The following is a 21817-nucleotide window of genomic DNA, read 5'->3' on the forward strand; positions in this document are numbered from 1 at the left end:
TTATCAGGGAAATACAAATCAAAACCACACTCAGATATCACCTCACTCCAGTCAGAGTGGCCAAAATGAACAAATCAGGAGACTATAGATGCTGGAGAGGATGTGGAGAAACGGGAACCCTCTTGCACTGTTGGTGGGAATGCAAACTCGTGCAGCCGCTCTGGAAAGCAGTGTGGAGGTTCCTCAGAAAATTAAAAATAGACCTACCCTATGACCCAGCAATAGCACTGCTAGGAATTTACCCAAGGGATACAGGAGTACTGATGCATAGGGGCACTTGTACCCCAATGTTTATAGCAGCCCTCTCAACAATAGCCAAATTATGGAAAGAGCCTAAATGTCCATCAACTGATGAATGGATAAAGTAATTGTGGTTTATATACACAGTGGAATACTTTGTGGCAATGAGAAAAAATGAAATATGGCCTTTTGTAGCAACGTGGATGGAACTGGAGAGTGTAATGCTAAGTGAAATAAGCCATACAGATAAAGACAGATACCATATGTTTTCACTCTTATGTGGATCCTGAGAAACTTAACAGAAACCCATGGGGGAGGGGAAGGAAAAAAAAAAAAGGTTAGAGTGGGAGAGAGCCAAAGCATAGGAGACTGTTAAACACTGAGAACAAACTGAGGGTTGATGGGGGGTGGGAGGGAGGGGAGGGTGGGTGATGGGTATTGAGGAGGGCACCTTTTGGGATGAGCACTGGGTGTTGTATGGAAACCAATTTGACAATAAATTTCATATATTAAAAAAATAAAATTAAATTAAATTAAAAAAAATAAAAAATAAATAAATGTTACAAATATCTGTTGTAGTGGATGTATTTTAAAACACAGCCTAGGTGGGGCGCCTGGGTGGCGCAGTCGGTTAAGCGTCTGACTTCAGCCTGGTCACGATCTCACGGTCCGTGAGTTCGAGCCCCGCGTCAGGCTCTGGGCTGATGGCTCAGAGCCTGGAGCCTGCTTCCGATTCTGTGTCTCCCTCTCTCTCTGCCCCTCCCCCGTTCATGCTCTGTCTCTCTCTGTCCCAAAAAAATAAATAAACGTTGAAAAAAAAATTAAAAAAAAAAAACAAAAAAAAACACAGCCTAAGCCTTACTTATTTCATTTTACTCAACACCCTAGGATTTACTTTTACATAACCACAGTGACATTTTAATACATAAAAAAATTTTAAAAATAACTATTTGGCATCACCTAATGTGAGAAGAATGAAATATAGGTTCACAGAATACAAAGGCAATAATAAATTTAAAAATTCAAACTTTTTAGCATCTATTAGGAAATTATGATATATATGATGAAACCGATTATTTTGTACTGTTACACCTTTATTTGTCCTAATAATGTCTATCTCCCTCTTTCATGGTAAATTTCCATATCTAAATTTATACTGTAATTTTATATTATGCCAAAGTAATATTTACTCATTATTTTATGCAAATATCTATTGAAAATGTCTAAAACTTAAGTCAAAATTAATTTCTATAAATTACTTATATGATGATTTTTAGATATCATTAGTAAATATTCTCTCACTGTTTTAGGTGATATAGTCTTTTGTTTTATACATTCACTAGTTTCCCACATTAAAAATAAAAGGAAAATAGGAAAATATAAAATGTATTTCTTATACGTTTTTCTTTGACTCATTGCCTAGTATTTATTAATGTTGAACTAATTGCTTTTTTTGTCCTTGACTATGTTAATGATTGTTACTTAAATAGTTTTATCATGGTTTTACTAACCATTTGAATGTAAATCACTTCTAAAAATTAAGATTCATTTTGAAATGTCATATTATTCAAATCAATTATATATCAAGAGTTGGTTGAGTGTAGGAAGAAATGTCAAGGTTAGAAGCAAAGGACAAAAAAATAAAATACTTAAAAAAATCTTGTTTTCTAAACACACACCGTTTTGCACACCTGACAGTCAAGGTCGTTTGTCCACTAATATCCAAACGTGTTTAGGACATTGCTAATTCTCTTGTGATTATCACTGATGAAACTACACTCTTGTTTAATGCATGCATATTTTGAGTTTTGACTCCCAAGTGACAGAGTTAGTACTCAGAACCCTACTGTATCTACAGAAAGAGTAAGAGCCTTGAGGCTGCCTCTACTTTTTCCCTCAGTCTGAATCTGCAGAATTGTTCTTTAAAGGTCCAGGTAGTAAATAATGTAAGCTTTGCAGCCATACAGTCTGTATGTATACAGTATAACTACTGTTATATTACAGAAGCAGCCATAGACAAAGCCACACACAAGCCATACATGACACATGAACAAATGAGTGGGACTGTGTTCCAGTAAAATCTTACTTACAAAACAAGTGAGTGTCTCAATTTGGCTTTCCAGTTGTAGTTTGCCATTCTGTCACTATCTCCTTCTCTATATTTCACCCTCCCATTAAGTTACGAAGAAAGAAGTCTTCCCAGACATCACACTGGGCAGAGAGACTGATGCGTTCCTGATAACAGATACTAAGATTAACCTCCTTTCCAGAGAGTCAAGAGGAGAATAACTTTCTACTGACTAATCTACACTAAGGAAAACAGATAAAATAGTATTTTTTTATCCACATTCTTATTTTTAAAATTTCAAGCCTTGTAATAACCAATGCTATAATATTTTTCTTTACTTTTATATTATTTGAAATATCAAATTACCAAAAATCAATTTATCATTATTTCATAAGCAATATCACTTTATCAAAAAATGATTTTGTTTCAAAATTGTAGCAATTCTTTCATAAATCTGAAGTGTGCATTAACTTTATTCCTTCCAAAATGTATCTCTATATTCTCTTCTCTAAAACACTACTAATTAGCAGGAGTATTCCAAATTCTTCAGACATGTAAAATAGACTGGCCAAAATTGGCATATGTTTTATAGCTCTCTAATGCTTTATCATGTAGAAAACACCAAGGCATTATGAACAATGATATAAAAGATATGTTCTATTACAACCTTCATTCTCCTGGAGAGGACGCAGGGTACTTAGGGTGTTGACATGGTCTCTCTGACACTAGTGATGATATGTCTATTATTCAAGCATGGCTTTCTGTTTTCAGAATCAATGTTATGTACAGATATAAAAATTTAATAAACATTTATTATATATATCAGGGTCTGCATAGGATTTTAGGAAGTGTAAGAGTAAGAGAATGATGTACTGGAAGAGATACATGAGTTGGAATTCATTCTGTTGTTCTTTGTTAATTTGGCAAATTAACATTTTTTTTTCTCTCTGGTGATAAGGATTGTCTATATGTTACTTGAAGAGGGGTGACCCTCTCATCCCATATGATTTCTGACACCCCATATTAGGTTACTCTTCAGGTGAGCACATGTTTCTTAACTTCTCTATGTACCAAGCTGAAGCTTTCGCCATCGTTTTACACCAAATCAAGCTTTAAAGAATGCCATCTGATCATTTTATTCTCTAGCTGAAAATATTTCAATCATTTAACGTTCCTTGAAAAAAATAAACAGCAAAATATGACTTGGAAAATATCTTGATCAAGCTCTACTTATTTTTTCTCATCTTTTATCACTTTCTCATGCTCATAGACACCTGTATGTTTCACATGCTTTCACTCCAAACTATAGAGCAGAGCTAATTCCTATTTACTCACTTTGGATGTCCTATCTTGTGAAGCTTTCATTTATCAAACAATTTCATAAGGTATTCTTTTGATATGATTTCATGGAATGCTGTAATTATTTTTATCATACCATAGAGTATATTTCACTTTTGTTCTCTGCATAGATTATGAGCTCCTCAGTCTGCTACAAAGTAGGTACTCCAAAAATTGATACTTGAAAAAAATGTAACTGGCGAAGAATCATAGGTAATAATTCTTACTAGATCAATTCAGCTAATACAGTAACTGATTTGTGCAAATGTATTGAAATATTAACTAAGAGTGGAAGAACTCTGTCTCCATATCAATATAGGTTTGCTTTATGATCTTATATTTCTTAGTAGTCATTGATAAGGCTGGTATTTGATTTTTCTATTGTAATTGTATGTTTATATTTCTCCATTCACACCATCTTACCTGATCACATTTTGCCAGGTGAATGCCTAGCACCTGGGCAGTGTTTCTTACCAAAATAAGAGAGAACTAATTAATTGACCCATTTTTCTTAACAAGTAATGTTTGTGGCTTCATTACATATAATTCAGGAATTGAACAAATTCTTGACAGATATTTCTCTAAAATTACAAAGAAAAATACTATCCTTAAAAAATGCTTCAGTGGTCATAAGAAAAAGCTTAAAATTAAGGAATTTCCTTAGTTCTTATATTTCCCTTAGCAAGGGAATCATTTTAGGAACATTTTACATAATCAATGTAAAATATCAGTAGGCTAGTGAGCTAGCAAATTATTCTTGCTGAATGCTTTCCAGAGCTTGACAGGTTAGAGTCCTGTAATACAAAATCTCCAAATCCCCAAATTTATTGAGAAATTTTACATTTCAAATACTTTTTTGTACAAAAATAGCATCAAATATATAATTCTCAGGGGAGGACTTCAAAGATAGTATGTGATTACAGTGACATTAGTGGCCAGTAAATGAAAATTTAATATAAGGTGAACAACAGGATATTAAACAACAAAAAAATATGGTGAAATGTAAAAAATATTTGTCATAGAGTTACCATGTTTTATTTCAAACATGGTAATTAAAACAATACAAACATTGAGTTAATGTACCTGGCTCTTTGTGCTAAATAGGTGTCCTATTAAGGGATTGTTACCTTCATTCAGCTTTAAGCAAGGGATACCTGTCTGCATATACCCTCCCTTCCAGATGCTTCTCTTCTTTCCTAGTAGTGGTTCAGCTTCATCTACTGATTCATGTCAGTTATGTGTGACAGAGACTAAAAATGTTGGCACAGATGAGTTTAACACAGGACACAGTTTGACATTTTAAGGGTATGGCTTCTAGAGTTAGTTCTGATGGTAAGCCTTGCTTCTTATTGTGGGTCCTTTGGAAGTTATTTAACCTGTGTAAATATGAGCTTCTTCAACTGTAAAATAAAAGCAAAATTATACATACCTTATTGGGTTATTGTAAGGTTAATAAGCTGATGAATTGCAAAACTGAGAAAACATTTAGCAATGAATACATTTGGTCACAACCTCTGCCTGTCGCCACGTATCAGGAGAATGGTATTGCTTATCTACTTTTCAACTCTTCATAAGCAGCCCTACCTCCAAATTTCAAATATAGACATCATGTTTTTTTCTTAAGGGCCTCATTATGTAGATCATAGCCATTAGTGAGAGGGGCTCTGGATCAGCTGAGAGACTGGAGGGATTACATTGTAAACTGTAAAGGAAGGGGAAGACTTTGGTAGAAAGTCAAGAGGGAAATGCAGGAATTGGGAAGATTCGTTGAAATTTTGAATAACATGGGGGAGGGGAAGGAAAAAAAAAAAAAGAGAGAGGTTAGAGTGGGAGAGAGCCAAAGCATAAGAGACTGTTAAAAACTGAGAACAAACTGAGGGTTGATGGGGGGTGGGAGGGAGCGGCGGGTGGGTGATGGGTATTGAGGAGGGCACCTTTTGGGATGAGCACTGGGTGTTGTATGGAAACCAATTTGTCAATAAACTTCATATAAAAAAAAAAGAAATTTTGAATAACAAATAAACAAAATTTTTTGGAAATAGCCACTTTGTGTGTGAGTTATTACCAGAATAAGAGAGGTGAGGAAAGGGGAATAATTTAATAATTTTTTTCTGAGTTGTGGAAAAGTCTTCCTATTAGGTATTTCTTTTTAATTTCAAAAAATGTTGTTTTCTTTTTTTTTTAATGTTTATTTATTTTGTCAGAGAGAGAACAAACAGGGAAGGGGCATCCCAATCCGGCTCCACACTGTCAGTACAAAGTCCCACACTGGCTCAATCTCATGAACCATGAGATAGTGACCTGAGCTGAAATAAAGAGTCGACGCTCAACCAACTGAACTGGCCAGGCTTCCCTTTTCTTCTGTTTTTAAAAATGTTTTAATTATCTTATTTTTATCGATCACACATTTTTGAATAAAACACCCAAAGTATGAAGAAGGTATTCCAAGTTTACATATATACATGTGTAAGACATACATCAGTATTTCTGCCTAGGGAATTTTTTAACTCAAAGGTAAGCTACAGAAAAGTCTTAATTGCAAATGCATGGCTATACTTCAAGCAACCACATTTCTTCATTTGCTTCTCTAAATCTTACCAATGCTGGAACACTGAGAAACTCCTTCCTTTCTGTAATTACCTGATAAAACCATTCTGTTTTGCTTTTATTCTGCATTTTGATGACTGAATTCCTTCACCTGTCATGGTTGCATGTTATCCAGAATTCCATCTTCAACAGTGAAAACAATACAAGCTTCAATAAGAAATGTTTCGAGATATTCCAGTTGCTATTCCAAAATAGAACAATTAAAGAAATACATTGCTTAAGGAAAGCAAATTTCTTGATTTTATTCTTAATATACAGTATCAAAAGGTATCAGTCTTTAGGGAGTATATGCACTATGAAACAAAGGGAACAAATGACATTTTGAAATTTATAGAATTCATAATTTGGGCCATTAGAAGCATGCTGGTATTTCACATATATTTTCATTGTGTTTTTGAATGTAAGTATAAACAATGTAAATCAACAGAATTCCATCATTAAAAAGTCAGATTATTAAGTTTAAGGGCATTTGTTTTCTTTCCTAGAGATTTAAGGATAGAAATGTAGACAATAAATGATTATTATTTTCAAAAATAATAGTTATTTCATGTAAATCAAGTAACAGGTTTGAAAACAGAGTTATAGAACTATACCAGAATTTTTAGCACATTGTTACACTACACGCTAATAAATCATTATGCTTTATTATTGGTGATGGTATAGTGTTTTATTTGTATGAGAGTCTCTGCAAGTCTGAATGCTAATGCTACCAGTGGCTTAGCATAGAAAACACTAGTAACAGGTGATGGAAACCTGTGCACAATTCTCTAAGTAGTTATAATACTGAGGTCTGTGATCTATCTACTTTAAACGCACACACACACGCACACACACACAATGTTTAATTTGTGGTTTCTATTATGTTCTATTACTGGCATGATGGTCCATAGCACTTAAATTAAGTACAGACATTTTATCATTGCAACTGAAGAGCAAGAAAATGGAAGCAATAACAATGAAATGTAGTTCAATTATAAAAATTCAATAGATTCTAAAATATATGTGGCCAAAAAAATCACTGAGAATAATTTAAAAATTATGGTTGGATGTTATACACATAATTTGACATAGTGCAATAAATATTACAATTATATAAATTTTCATATTAGCAAGAAATTATCCAAATACTGCATTATATATTATACATCATATATTACTTTAATATTATATTTATCTTTAAATGATTTTAGAAACTGAATTATTAAAAATATTTCTTTGAATAAATAGAGCCAGAGAAATCTTAAAGAACACACATCTGAGCTTTTCTAGACAAGTTGAGATTGTTCATCATGTTAAAAAAAAAAAAAGGAAAAGCAAATCGTATTTGTGGTAGATTCCAAATATGGCCACATTTTTTTCCTCCCTGTAATCTCCTTGCCTTGTGAACTGCCCTGACACTCTGGCCTTGTGACTTGTTTGGTACAATACTATGTTAGCAAATGTGTTGGAAGCAGAGGCTAGAGAAGCACTTGCACAGAGGTCTTATCCTGTCTTTCAGCTCCTGGGTCTCCTGCTACCATGAAAATAAGCGCAGTTAGTCGTCTACCAGATGATGAGAGGCACATGGCCTGGTAACTCCCTCAGCCTGGCTGACAATCTGCAAACCATTCATATTAGATCAGGCTGGAAGACCAGACAATCTACCTTATGACAACAGATAAAAGAGAGAGCTCAGCAGAGATGAACTGAGCTAGCCCAGTTCATAATCATTGCTCAGATAACCCACAAAATCATGATCTAAATATTAGTTGCAGTTTTAAGCCACCTTGTTTTGGAATGGTTTGTTACACAAGAAAAGCTACATGCATGAAAAAGCACAAATTAGAGATGTTAGGGATGTAAACTGTATTATGCAACATGCTTAAAATGGAAGGTCATATAGCAACTTTAACACTTGTAGAGGTAGGTCTGTATTTAGGATGGCCTGTATTTATTATCGTTTTATAATAATAAAATTTACAAACTATTTTCCATTTATAGTGTATTTAATGATGTTTTGGTTACTTAATCCATAATAGCACATTATCATCCTGTGTCAACCAGATAGAACAGTGCTATATTTATCCCTCTCATTTTTTATGGGAAGAAACAGAGGACAGATCAGTAAATAAGACAGATCATTAATTTGAACTGAGGCAGACTGGTCCCAGAAACTATACTCTTAACCATTTTATTGCTTCTCATGACAGATATTCACAATACATTGTAGGGTAAATAAAACAGGGAACAGAATATTATGAAAATTCAACCCAAATTTTTGTTTAAAAAGATCAGTAGTTCGTACAGAGTAGACAAAAATAAGTAAATGACATGAGCATTAGTATACTATTGCTATGGTTACAATTACTGTAAATACGATACTTAAAACAGATTTATTATCTTATAGTTCTGTAGGTCAGGAGTTCAGTACTGATCTCACCAGACTAAAATCAAAGTATTGGTAGGTTGTGTGACTTTGTGGAGAATGTAGGGGAGAACATGGTTCCTACCAATCCAAGTTGGATTAGATGGACAGAATTTAATTCATTGAGGTTTGAATTGGTGTTCTTTTTTTTTTTTTTTTTTTTTTTTTTTTTTGCTGGCTATAAACTGTGGGTGATTCCCAGCTTCTAGAAGAACACAACTGTGTTCTTTGTCTCCTAGCCTCTATCCATCATTTTCAAAGCCAGGTATGATGGGTTGAATCCTCATGTGGCATCTCTCTGACATTGTCTTCTACTGTTTTCTACCTTTAAGGATCCATGTGATTAGATTGAGCCACCTAGATAATCTAGGTTGATCTCTTTATATCAGGGTATTTAACCATAATCACATCTGTAGAACCCGTTCTAACAGATCAGATGTGATCAGGACATGGACATCTTTGGGGGCACTATTATTCTGCCAAACACAATTTATATATGTCCCAAAGTTGGCAGTTGTGTTTCTGAATGATTTCAGTTTATTAGTGAATTTTGTTTACTATTTTTTTATTTAACTGAATTCTCTGATATTTCCATAGTATATTGTATATCTGATACAAAAATATTTATATTCACAGTACTTTTCTGAAAAAGAAATAGGGTATGTTTTTCAAATACCCAAATTTCTGTATTCTTTAAATATAAATACTATTACTTAACTAACATTGTTTGTATCTCAGGCTTAATTATTATCTTATTGCTATAGTCAAAATCCTTTTGTCTTATACTATAAAATTGGACTTATTTTCAAATCTGTGTATTTAGAGGTGATGATATTCTTCTAGAAGTCATATCAAGAATCATTTTGTGTTGGGCGCCTGGGTGGTTCAGTTGGTTAAGCATCTGACTCTTGATCTCAGCTCAGGTCTTGATGTCAGAGTTGTGAGTGCTGGGGGTGAAGCCTACTTCAAAATAAAATAAAATCATTAGGTGTTAAAATTAGAAATTGAAGTTATTCCGACTTTCTTTAATAACATATTATAGCATTGTTAGTCAAAAATTTCTCATGAATAAAGTTAATAATCCTCTTGAACATCTTACCTCCTTCCACAAATCTTGAGTTCAGTTAGTTAATTACTCACTCAGAATTATTATAGAAATTCCTCAGAAAACAAGCACTTTCAAAAATACTATAAAAGTTTGGTGTCCATTTATTAAAGTACAATTGTGACATTGTTGACTTTTTAAGGTCTTATTAACTCATTCACTCTTTCTCTCTCTCATTCTATTTCTTCTCTCCCTCTCTGTCCCCTTCTTTCTGCCCCCCCAACCTTGAAATGTTATTTCTTTTCTTAATACCTTAGCTATTTTGGATTCATATTTCTTTGTTTTAACTAAAATCCAAGTTAGTTAACATATGGTAGAATAATGATTTCAGGAATAGCATTTAGTGAATTTACATATAATACCCAGTGTTCATCCAACAAGTGCCCTACTTTATGTCCTTGCCCATTTAGCCCATCCCCCCACCCAACATCCCTCCAGCAATCTTCAGTTTGTTTTCTAAACTTAAGAGTCTCTTATGATTTGTCTCCCTCTCTGTTTTTATATTTTTTTGCTTCTCTTCCCTTATGTTCATCTGTTTTGTATCTTAAATTCCACACTATGAGTGAAATCATATGATATGTTTCTTTTTCTAACCAATTTATTTTGCTTGGCATAATACACTCTAGTTTCATCCATGTTGTTGCAAATGGCAAGATTTCATTCTTTTTGATCATTGAGTAATATTCCATTGTATATTTATGCCACATCTTCTTTATTCATTCATTTGTCAATAGACATTTGGGCTCTTTCCCTACTTTGGCTATTGTTGATAGAGCTGCTGTCAACATTGGGATGCATGTGCCCTTCAAAACACCACTCCTGTATCCCTTGGATAAATACGTAATAGTGCAATTTCTGGGTAATAGAATAGTTCTATTTTTAATTTTTTTGAGGAACTTCCACACTGTTTTCCAGAGTTGCTTCACCAGTTTGCATTCCCACCAGCAGTGCAAAAGAATACCTCTTTCCCCACATCCTCACCAATATCTGTTGTTGCCTGGGTTGTTAATTTTAGCCACACTGACTGGTGTGAGGTGGTATCTGAGTGTGCTTTTGATTTGTATTTCCCTGATGATGAGTGTTGTTGAACATCTTTTCATGTGTCTGTTAGCCATCTGATTGTCTTGTTTGGAAAGGTGTCTGTCTATTCATGCCTTTTGCCCATTTCTTCACTGGATTATTTGTTTTTTGAGTGTTGAGTTTGATAAATTCTTTATAGATTTTGGATAATAACCCTTTATCTGATATGCCATTTGCAGATTTCTTCTCCCATTCCATTGGTTGTGATTTAGTTTTGCTGATTGTTTCCTTCCTTGTGCAGAAGCATTTTATCTTGATGAGATCGCAATAGTTCATTTTTGCTTTTGTTTCCATTGCTTTCCGGAGACATGTCGAGTAAGATGTTGCTGCAGCTGAGGTCAAAGAGGTTATTGCCTGTTTTCTCCTCTAGGATTTTGATGGATTCCTGTCCTATGTTTAGGTCTTTCATCCATTTTGAGTTTATTTTTGTGTATCTTGTAAGAAAGTGGTTCAGTTTCATTCTTCTGCATGTTGCTGTCCAGTTTTCCCAACACCATTTTCTGAAGAGACTGTCTTTTTCCCATTGGATATTCTTTCCTGCTTTGTCAAAGATTAGTTAGCCATACATTTGAGGGTCTCGATTCTGTTCCATTGATCTATGTGCAGTAGAAAGAGAAATCAAAGATTAGATCCCATTTACAATCGCACCAAAAACTGTAAAATACCTAGCAGTAAACCTAACCAAAGAAATAAAAGATCTGTACACTGCTCTTCAAAGAAATTGAAGAAAATACAAAAAAATTAAAGGGTTGCCTGGGTGGCTCAGTCGCTTGGGTGTCTGACTTCAGCTCAGGTCATGATCTCGCAGTTCATGAGTTCAAGCCCCATGTCAGGCTCTGTGCTGACAGCTTTGTGTCTCCCCTTCTCTCTTACCCTCCCCTGCTCATTCTCTCTCTCTCTCTCTCTCTCTCTGTCTCCTGAGAAATAAATAAATGTTTATTTTTTTTTAAAAAGGAAAAAACATTCCATGCTCATGGATTAGAAAAACAAATATTGTTAAAATGTCGATACTACCCAAAGCCATTTACATATTCAATGCAGTCCCTATCATAATAACACCAGCATTCTTCACAGAGCTAGAACAAACAATTCTAAAATTTGTATGAAGGGGCGCCTGGGTGGCTCAGTCGGTTGAGCGTCCGACTTCGGCTCAGGTCACGATCTCGCGGTCTGTGAGTTCGAGCCCCGCGTCAGGCTCTGGGCTGATGGCTCAGAGCCTGGAGCCTGCTTCCGGTTCTGTGTCTCCCTCTCTCTCTGCCCCTCCCCCGTTCATGCTCTGTCTCTCTCTGTCTCAAAAATAAATAAATGATAAAAAAAAATTAAAATTTGTATGAAAACAGAAAAGACCCTGAATAGCCAAAGCAATTCTGAAAAAGAAAACCAAAGCCAGAGGCATCATAATTCTGGACTTGAAGCTGTATTACAAAGCTGTAAATATCAAGACAGTATGGTACTGGCACAAAAACAGACACATAGAATCATATTTCTAATTCTAGTTGTGCTTTTGATTTTTTGAAGCCTTACATAACATATTGGGTGTCTTGTTGAACTCCCACAGCATTGGCATTCTGTACACAGGGGACATGAAAAAAGGTATATGTAATGGGATAGCAAAACATATTGAATATGCATAATGCATATATTTCCTCTGCTCACATGCATACTTCATTGTTCTAGCAGACTTCAATTACAAAACCTAAGTTAGATAAAATTACTAAGAATTTCAAAATAGCGACAGCAGTGCACCAAATTATGTGTAGCTCCCTTTTCATCATAGGCTCTGAGTGGCTACACAGCTTGTACACCCATAAAGCCATCCCTATTTACTTCCTTCTGTATCACTTTCCCCATTTTCTTACTTGTGTTTTCCGAGATTACCTCCTGGGTAAGTGTCTTGTATCCCAAACTAATACTCATCATTTTATTTTAAGGAAATGTATACGAAAATGGCAATAGTAGTGGTCGTCACAATGAAATACTGGAACTAGTCAGAAGACACTAAGTACCCCATTGCTGGCAACAAGTGGCTTCAAATCATCAAACTGATAATGTTTTCTGATAATGTATACTTATAGTCTCATTGTGGAGAAAAAATGATATACATGTAGAAGGGAAAACCATGATTATGTAATAGCTCAACCACTTGCAACAATTGGAGAAGTAGTGATTATAAAGATATTGGAGTTAAGTAGGTTTTTTTACTGACCTAGAAGCTGTGAGGAAAGAGGATGATAGGTTCAGGCCAGTTGACTATCAATTCAAGGTACACTGTGCAAACCAGAAACTCTTCATGGAAAATTTAGAGAGATTGATATCTTTAGTAGCCAGAAGTCAGACCCATGTTTTGATTTTAAGAGCTGCAGAACCACCAAAAGGTCTATTCATTGTAAAACATAAGCCCTTGATAGAGAAGGACTGGGACCCCCAAAACAGGGAAAGGACATTGAATAGATTAAGTTGATAATTTTGAACTCCAGATTCTTCTGAGCCTTCTGAACTGAGGAAATGGTGCACTATCTCATGCTAAAGGAGAGAAAAATTACATATTCTGAAGCTCAAAGATGGCTTGACTTAAGATAGATAGTACATTAAAGATATTTTTCCTCATGATCTTTTGCCTGCTGCCTTCATTGCCTCTAAATCAATAACTAAGCTGAAATCTTAGCATGTATTAAGTGGGAAGTATGGGCTATATTATGTGAACAAAAGGATCATTCACTTAAGAACTGCAGAAACCTGCCAACATGTAACAGCAGAAGAATAAATTCTAAGAATCTGACATATAGCACAGCGACTAGTTAACAGTACAGTATTATATACTTGAAAGTGGCTGGAAGTAGATATTAAGCATTCTCACCACAAAAAAAGTGTTAACTGTATGATGGATATGTTAATTATCTTGATCTTGGTAATCATTTGACAATGTATATGTACATCAAATCATCCCATTGTACTCTTTAAATATATACAATTATATCTGTCAATTATTCTTCAATAACATTGGGGGGAAAAAGAGCAGAAACCTGGATAACACCTTCAGAAGTGGACTTTGAGTACACTGCACAGAAGAGAAGGCAGAAAATAGGCTGGTTAGCAAGAGAGTTTATTGATATGAGAGTGATATCTGGTGAATCAGTATGAAAATACTGGCAGATTTGATGAAAATCCTGGATCCAGTCCTAATACACTACTTAAGTAGTTCTATATCAGTTTTCCTTTGTCATAATAATGGTGTGTAACAGGGGCGCCTGGGAGGCTTAGTCAGTTGGGTGTCTGACTTCGACTCAGGTTGTGATCTCACAGTTCATGGGTTCAGGCTCCTGTGTCAGGCTCTGTACAGCTCTGAACCTGGAGCCTGCTTCAGCTTCTGTGTCCCCCAATCTCTCTGCCCCTCCCTGCTCACATTCTGTGTCTCTCTCTTTCACAAATAAACATTAAGAAAATTAAAAAATAATGCTGTATAACAACCATACAACCCAGTAGCTTAAAAGAGTAACTATTTATAAGCCAGTGGTTTGGCTGGATGTGTTGTTGTTGTTGTTGTTGTTCTAGATCTGGGGCAGTTGTGTCAAAGGGATTATCTCTAGCACGTGCTATTAACAGACAGATGGTCTAAATGTAGTTTGTCTAGGATCACCTTAGCTGATTCATGTAGTCTGGTAACCTCTAGGAGGGAGGGGTTTTTTTTATGTTTATTTATTTTTAAGAGAGAGAGAGAGAGAGGGAGAGAATGGGGAGGGGCAGAGAGATGGAGACAGAATCTGAAGCAGGCTCTAGGCTCTGAGCTGTCAGCACAGAGCCCAATGTGGGGCTCAAACTCACCAGCCATGAGATCATGACCTGAGCCGAAGTCAGATGCTTAACTGACTGAGCCACCCAGGTGCCCCAAGAAGGTTAGCTTATACTCACCTGAATGGTGAACAGAGATTCAGTGGAAAGAATCAAAGTATGTAAGGCTCTAGGTTAGACTCAGCAACAGTGATCCTTCTGCTTCATTCTATTACTCAATGCAAGTCAAAGACCCAGCTGAGATTCAGATAGTAAAGAAAGAGATTCTGCCTCTTGATCTGCAAAATCATATTACAAAGAAATTTATACCAGAAGAAGTAGATAATGAGTCATTTTTCAAATATTCACTCTCCCTTGAATCCTATAAATATATATAATCATCACTTCCTTGACAGAAAATTTTAAAAAGGAGTCAGAAGACTCAGAGAGATGGGCATATTAGGATGAATTTATTATGTGAAAGTGAGGAGCCTATCTGTTAATAAGTTCCCTCATATGGTGTAAGTAACATTCCTTTCTTTAAAGCTATAAGGAATGCACCAGTGGAGAGGGTGCGGTGGACAGCATCCTTGAGAAACTCTTTGTTGTAAGTAGGAAAGATTGCCAAAAACTGGCCTTCAAAGTGACAGGCCTCTTCAGCATGACAGAGGACAGTGGCATTTAACTCTTGGGGACAAAATGGATATGATTACCAAAATGGGCAGCAAAACAATAAGAGTAATTAGGGAGAGTTGAACTGCAGGAATTTCTGGTAATGGTGGTATGTTTTTTGGGTAAGAGAGTTGGCATCCAAGAATAGTATAATTTGACTTACTCTAAAAACATCAAAACAGGATGAGAAAAAGCTAATGCCTGACACTACATTAGAAAATAATTATTTCTTGTTGAGTTTCTGTATTTGACCCATTTTTCATACTCAGATCCTGTCATCAATTGGAGTCTTAGTCTGAGTAAGGATTCTGCAGACGCCATGAGTCAACAAAATGAATATTCTCCCAGTCTTTTTTGAAAGGGTCCTAAGTAAATTTACCAAAGTAATTAGGTAAATAAAATTCCAGAACTTCAAACAAATTTGAATAAGTGTCTAAGCTGTATACAGTAATGATCCCTTGTTGAAAAAAATGAACATTAAGCCCAGGAGATAAATATAGCCCTGGTATAAGTCTGTTTCATAATCAGTCCAGTAGATTGGCAGATCAACCTCATTGTCATTTCCGTAGCTCCATGAATATATAAAATATACAGATATACTTGGCACTTTGCTGAAGTCTTTCCTTGGCTCCCTGACCTGGGACTAAGAGAATTTATCATAGAGATTATATAAATCCCAAAACACTTCAGGAATACAAGAGTAGTAGTTTCCATTATATCTCTCTTCGATTTTCTTGTATAATCTCAGAAAAAAAAAAGGAATCATGATGAAAAATGGGGGGCTATCTAAATGTAATCAAGTAAAAAGCCCAACTACAGCTATTGTGCCAGATATGATATCTTTATTTTTTTTATTTTAAAAAAATTAGCGTTTTATTTATTTTTGAGACAGAGAGAGGGAGACACAGAATCTGAAACAGGCTCCAGGCTCTGAGCTGTCAGCATAGAGCTGGATGTGGGGCTCAAACTCACAGACCACGAGATCATGACCTGAGCCGAAGTCGGCCGCTTAACCGACTGAGCCACCCAGGTGCCCCAGATATGATATCTTTAGTAGAATAAATCCACACAGCCTCTAGCATTTGATGTGTACATATTGATCTGGCAAGTGTGTTTTTTCTAGTTCCTAACAGAAAGACTTCTTGAATGTTCCACTCTTGCTCTGAGACCCATTCAAATATGGGAGGGAGGGATCAAAGGGCTACCTGTTTTGAGTGGAGACCAGAACAAGAGATGAATCTGCATCAGGTTTAAGTATCCCTATAAGGAATGTAGGCCAACTTCAAAAGGTGGGTTGCAATTTAGGCCACTAAGGTACTCAAACAAGGTCATACCTTTTGAAGTAGAAAACTATTAATAAATAGTGACTAGTAATTACTATTGATCTTTGAAAGTAGCCTTTATCTTTACACAAGACCTAGAAAAGACTTAGTACCGGAACGTACTGCATCAAGAGACTATGAAATTGGTTCTGTCCTTCCTAAACTGGGTTATCAGATACACCACTTAATAAGTTTAGATCAATAGAGTAGCAATTCATTGCATAATGAAAATTACTCAATTATGTTTGAGTCAGAGTCATTGAGTATATCTAGTGGGTCCAAATAAGTTATATGAACAGAACTCAACATCAACTACAATTGTTACACCAATGTCTGTCACTCAGCTCTGACTAGTTTCATATAATCAGTTGATGGAAGAAGAGAATTTTTAGGACTAGTTCAAGAATGGGTCACTGAAATATATGTGTGAGTTGAAAACGGACTGCTATCACATAGGGGGTAGCATTAAAGGAGGATGTTGAAAGGAAGTATCCTAGTGGGCAGAATTTCAAGCAGTATATGTGATCATCAATTTTGCACAGCGGAAGAACAAGTCTAAGATAAAGATATACATTAACTTTTTGTGAGTGGAAAATACATTGACTTCTTGGACAATAACCTAGATGGAGCCAGATTGAAATACTGGGGACAAACAGGTGTGGGGAAGAGGCTTGTGAATGGATCTATAGGAATGGGCAGAGAATGTTCAGATTTGGTACAAACACCATTAGCAGAGAGGTTTCAAACATGCTGATGTATCAGCATGGCATTCATAATATCACCTTCTATCAAAATAGTTATTTTAAAGTAAAGGAAGTTTGACACTGTATAGATTACAATGGGATCCTCTGGTTATATTACATACTATGTCACCCAGAAGCTTCCAGCCTGATAAAACACTGAAATTTCCCCTGAAGTTTTGCTACAGCATCCAGCTTTGGGATGACATTGTGAAGTTGGGAGTAGTCTTTCAGAATGTCATATGTATGTTTATCCAAGTGCCATGATGTGTCATTGTTTCTAATTACTAAAATATATAGTATCAGAAAAGAAAATGTGAAATTAGACTGAGTCCCTTTGGCAGTGATCTACTTGAGGAATAATTTGTGATTTTTATCTTTGAAACTAAGTTCCCAAAGATTTAAGACCTGTTTCCTGGATTGAATGCAGGGTATGTCAGGGTAGTCACTTATACCAGAGACACAGGGTTCTTTTGAACCTAGTTACAATGACCACTTTGTCGTTTTGATTCCTCATACCAATAGACTTGTAAACCAGTAAAACTAGTAAACCAAGTGTGGGACACCTCTTGGTCATTAATACATCATTATTATTGTAAATGGCTAATATATCAAACACTGTCTAGGAAAAGAAAGCTAACCAGGTGCTTAGATCTCTCAGAATTAAAGGCCTGTGTAACCTCACTGGACAAATAACCTAGACTAAGATTAATGCAAATCTCAAACAGGTGGTAGAGGAAGAAGAAGCTGAAAACCAATTTTGTCCTCAGGCCCACAGCTGTGCAGATGTTTTTATTAACCTTATATTTTTAAGGCTTTTTTTTTTAATTGTGGCTGTGAAAGTTCTGGGTTCTGCCCTGTTGGCAAACCAACAAGTGAGACTGCCAGTTTTACAGATACTGAAAAGAGATATAAGACCCTTTCTGGGGCACCTGGGTTGCTCAGTCGGTTGAGTGTCCGACTTTGGCTCAGGTCATGATCTCATAGTCCGTGGGTTCGAGCCCTGTGTCGGGCTCTGTGCTGACAGCTCAGAGCCTGGAGCCTGCTTCTGATCCTGTGTCTCCCTCTCTCTCTGCCCCTCCCCAACTCTCACTTTGTCTCACTCTGTCAAAAATAAATAAATGTAAATTTTTTTTTTAAAAAGACCGTTTCTGTGTTAGAGACAAAGGGCATTATTACTGACAGCAAGCATCATAAACTTGAACAAAAATCTTTTCCTGTTGGTTTATAAACATTTTTTGCATAGTTCAGGTATCATTTTCTTGCCTCTTTTGAGCATTACAAATGTATTTTTCTAATATGTCATCTATTAGCTTCTTCAGTGATGTCCTTCATTGTAATGAATCCTAATTTTGATGTAATTTTATTCATAATTTATTCACTTAGAAATTTTTAAAACCATGGTTGAGCAATCCTTCTTTCTTTATTTTTCTAGTTAGCAGTTCAGCTCATGTATTCATGCATCTGTCTCCCTCTGTATAAGTTTTGTAGTAAATGTATCAAACTTCTTAAAAAATGACCACTGAAATTTTGGTAGGGTTTATATTGATATTTAAGTTACTTGTGAATATGTTTCATCTAAGCACATGGGACATATGTACATTTATTCAGATCACCTTCATATTTTTAATGACCATTTTATATTCTGAGAAGAATATTTTTGTTTTTATGCTTAAAAATATTACTCCATTGTACTGCTCTTACTTTAAATTCATTAATAAATTTAAAAATATATAATGTAATTTTATATTTTATATAAGACTTGTATATAAATGTGCACATTTGTGTTTTATATAAAATTGCATATTAAAATAAAACCTTTTTAAAAAAATTTTTTTTCAATGTTTATTTATTTTTGGGACAGAGAGAGACAGAGCATGAACGGGGGAGGGGCAGAGAGAGAGGGAGACACAGAATCGGAAACAGGCTCCAGGCTCCGAGCCATCAACCCAGAGCCTGACGCGGGGCTCGAACTCACGAATCGCGAGATCGTGACCTGGCTGAAGTCGGACGCTTAACCGACTGCGCCACCCAGGCGCCCCTAAAACCTTTTTTAAATAGTAAAAACATATTATTTAAATATGATATTTTTCCTTTAAATATGTTTTGCCATCCAGCATTGTTTTCTAAATGTCTTATATGCATCTAATAAGAGTGACATTTTTTAAAGATAATTTGTTCTTTCTTTTCAAAAGTTTTTAGAATTTTTTTATGCTCCATGTATCTAGATACCACTGTAGTGTGTCTACATGTGGAATTTTCTTAATCTCTCCTACTTGTTATTCTATGAATCCTTTCAATTTGTGCATTTTCATCTTTCTCTAGATCTGAGAAATTTATTCTTATTATTTCTTCAACACATTCATCTCTTCATTTATATTCCTTTCAGGTGGGACTCCCAAATCCTGGTGCTGCCACCTTTGTATCTGCCTTTGTGTGTTTAGAGAGGGAAGCAGTGAAGAACACTTTGGTCTCACTCTTCAGCATTTCCCTTTAGAGTCTTTTGTAGGAAGTGGTAAAAGTTGATGAATGTCCTTAGGTTGAAATGCACCAGCTTCAGGGGTTCAGATAGCGAAGGAAGTAGGAAGGTAAAAAGAACCAGATGTCTGTGTTGAAGACTCCATCAGGACCTACAGGCTGTGATTTTGCCTCAACTATTGGCTAGGGACAGTCAAAATTTACAAAGATAATGTGAAGAAAAGTCAAGGGCAGACATTTAAATATTTCCTTCAGCCTACGCTTTCAGTGCTGCATCTATCTGCCCCTGACTTCAAGTTGCAGCTGCTACCCAATATATATTCCAGTTCAAGTCAATGTTCAATTTCTCCAAAAATGTTTCACAATATCTTTGTTAGTTCTTGTTATTCATATTCCCTGTTCCTTTATTATTATTATTATTATTATTATTATTATTATTATTATTATTTCATTATTATTATTCTGGATCTAGGAACCAGCAGACTTCTAGTTTACTATCCTGACAGGAATTAAGAAACACCCTTGGTAGTCTTTGTGCAGTAAGGTTCTTTCTTTCCATATCGAGCCTCTCTATAATTTTGCTTTAAGATCTAAAGCAATCTTTATACAGATGCATACATTGATCCAGTATCATTCTTGTTCTTTACATACAACGTTTTCTTAAACTTGTCTTCTCTTTCATATACCCACAAGACCTCTTCTCAAAGTCACATATCCTTGTTCATTCACACATGGTATTCTATATTATTTTACTTCAGGATATTTAGCTTTCCTCTCTAATATCTTTTATACAGATATTAATTGCTTTCCTTATTTTCTCTTCACGTTCTATCCACACTTGTCCTAAAATATGGTATAAAAATTCATTTATTTGAATTCTATGATACTATAGTTTTATCCCAATCAAGATACATATGGTAAAAGTATAGGATTTCCACAAACGTTTGACATTTTCTTCAGTAAAATTACACTGAGAAAATAAATTCCTAGTAGAAGCTAAGAGGTTTTTTGGGGATTAGCTATTAAAGATTGTATTGATTCATTTATAATACTTTCACATTCTTTAGAGATATATTTCTTTATCAGTGCAATTTTAGTCTAATAACAAAATCAATAGCATTTTGCACTCGTTTTGAAAAGTATCCGTAAATGTACTGTAATGTTCCTATATACTGAGTTAAACCAAATATTTAAAAACCTAAAAAGGAAAAGAAAGTAATTTTAATTTGCATATAAACATTGGGTGCATTGTAAGTTTATAGGGAAAAAAAGGTTTTATATGTTTTATTTTTTTATGATTTTCCCTTTTTAAGGTTTACATAATACAAAGGAGGCTAAAGAAAAGAGCAACTATTATTATCTCACATGCATAATTATTATTTGTACTTTGGTGTATATCCATCCATATATTTTTCTCAGTATACATATACATTATCAGCATACTCAGTATCAGCATACATTAATATAAACATATATTGGTATAACGTACCATATATAGTTTTTCACTGTATTGTCACCTGTTTCTCTAAGGCTTGATTTTAATTTTTTTAAATGTTTAATTATTTTTGAGATACAGAGATAGAGTGTGAGCGAGGGAGGGGCAGAGAGAGAGGGAGACATAGAATCTGAAGCACAGAGCCTGATGCGGGGCTCGAACCCACAAGCCATGAGATCATGACCTGACCGAAGTTGGATGATCAACCGACTGAGCCACTCAGGCACCCCAAGGCAATGTCTTTAATTAGATTTTAATTATCCCATTTTGATAATACCAATTTTTGGACGATAACAATTATTTTATCAATCAGTGTGTTCTAAGTTTTCTTCAGTAAAGCAGCTGCAAATTTTTTATGGTTCATAATAGTAAAAATTTATTGCTCACTCCTATGGCATGTCCAGCAAAAGGTCACCAAGGCTAGTGGTCCACATCATCCAGAATCTTGCATTCAGGTTGATGGAGGAGGTGATATCTTTCTAATTCTGCATGTGACAGTG

Source organism: Lynx rufus, unplaced genomic scaffold (assembly GCF_022079265.1).
Source record: "Lynx rufus isolate CCGP_SWC_20201006 ecotype Redwood Valley unplaced genomic scaffold, mLynRuf1.p SCAF_3, whole genome shotgun sequence".
In the NCBI taxonomy this organism is placed as follows: domain Eukaryota; kingdom Metazoa; phylum Chordata; class Mammalia; order Carnivora; family Felidae; genus Lynx; species Lynx rufus.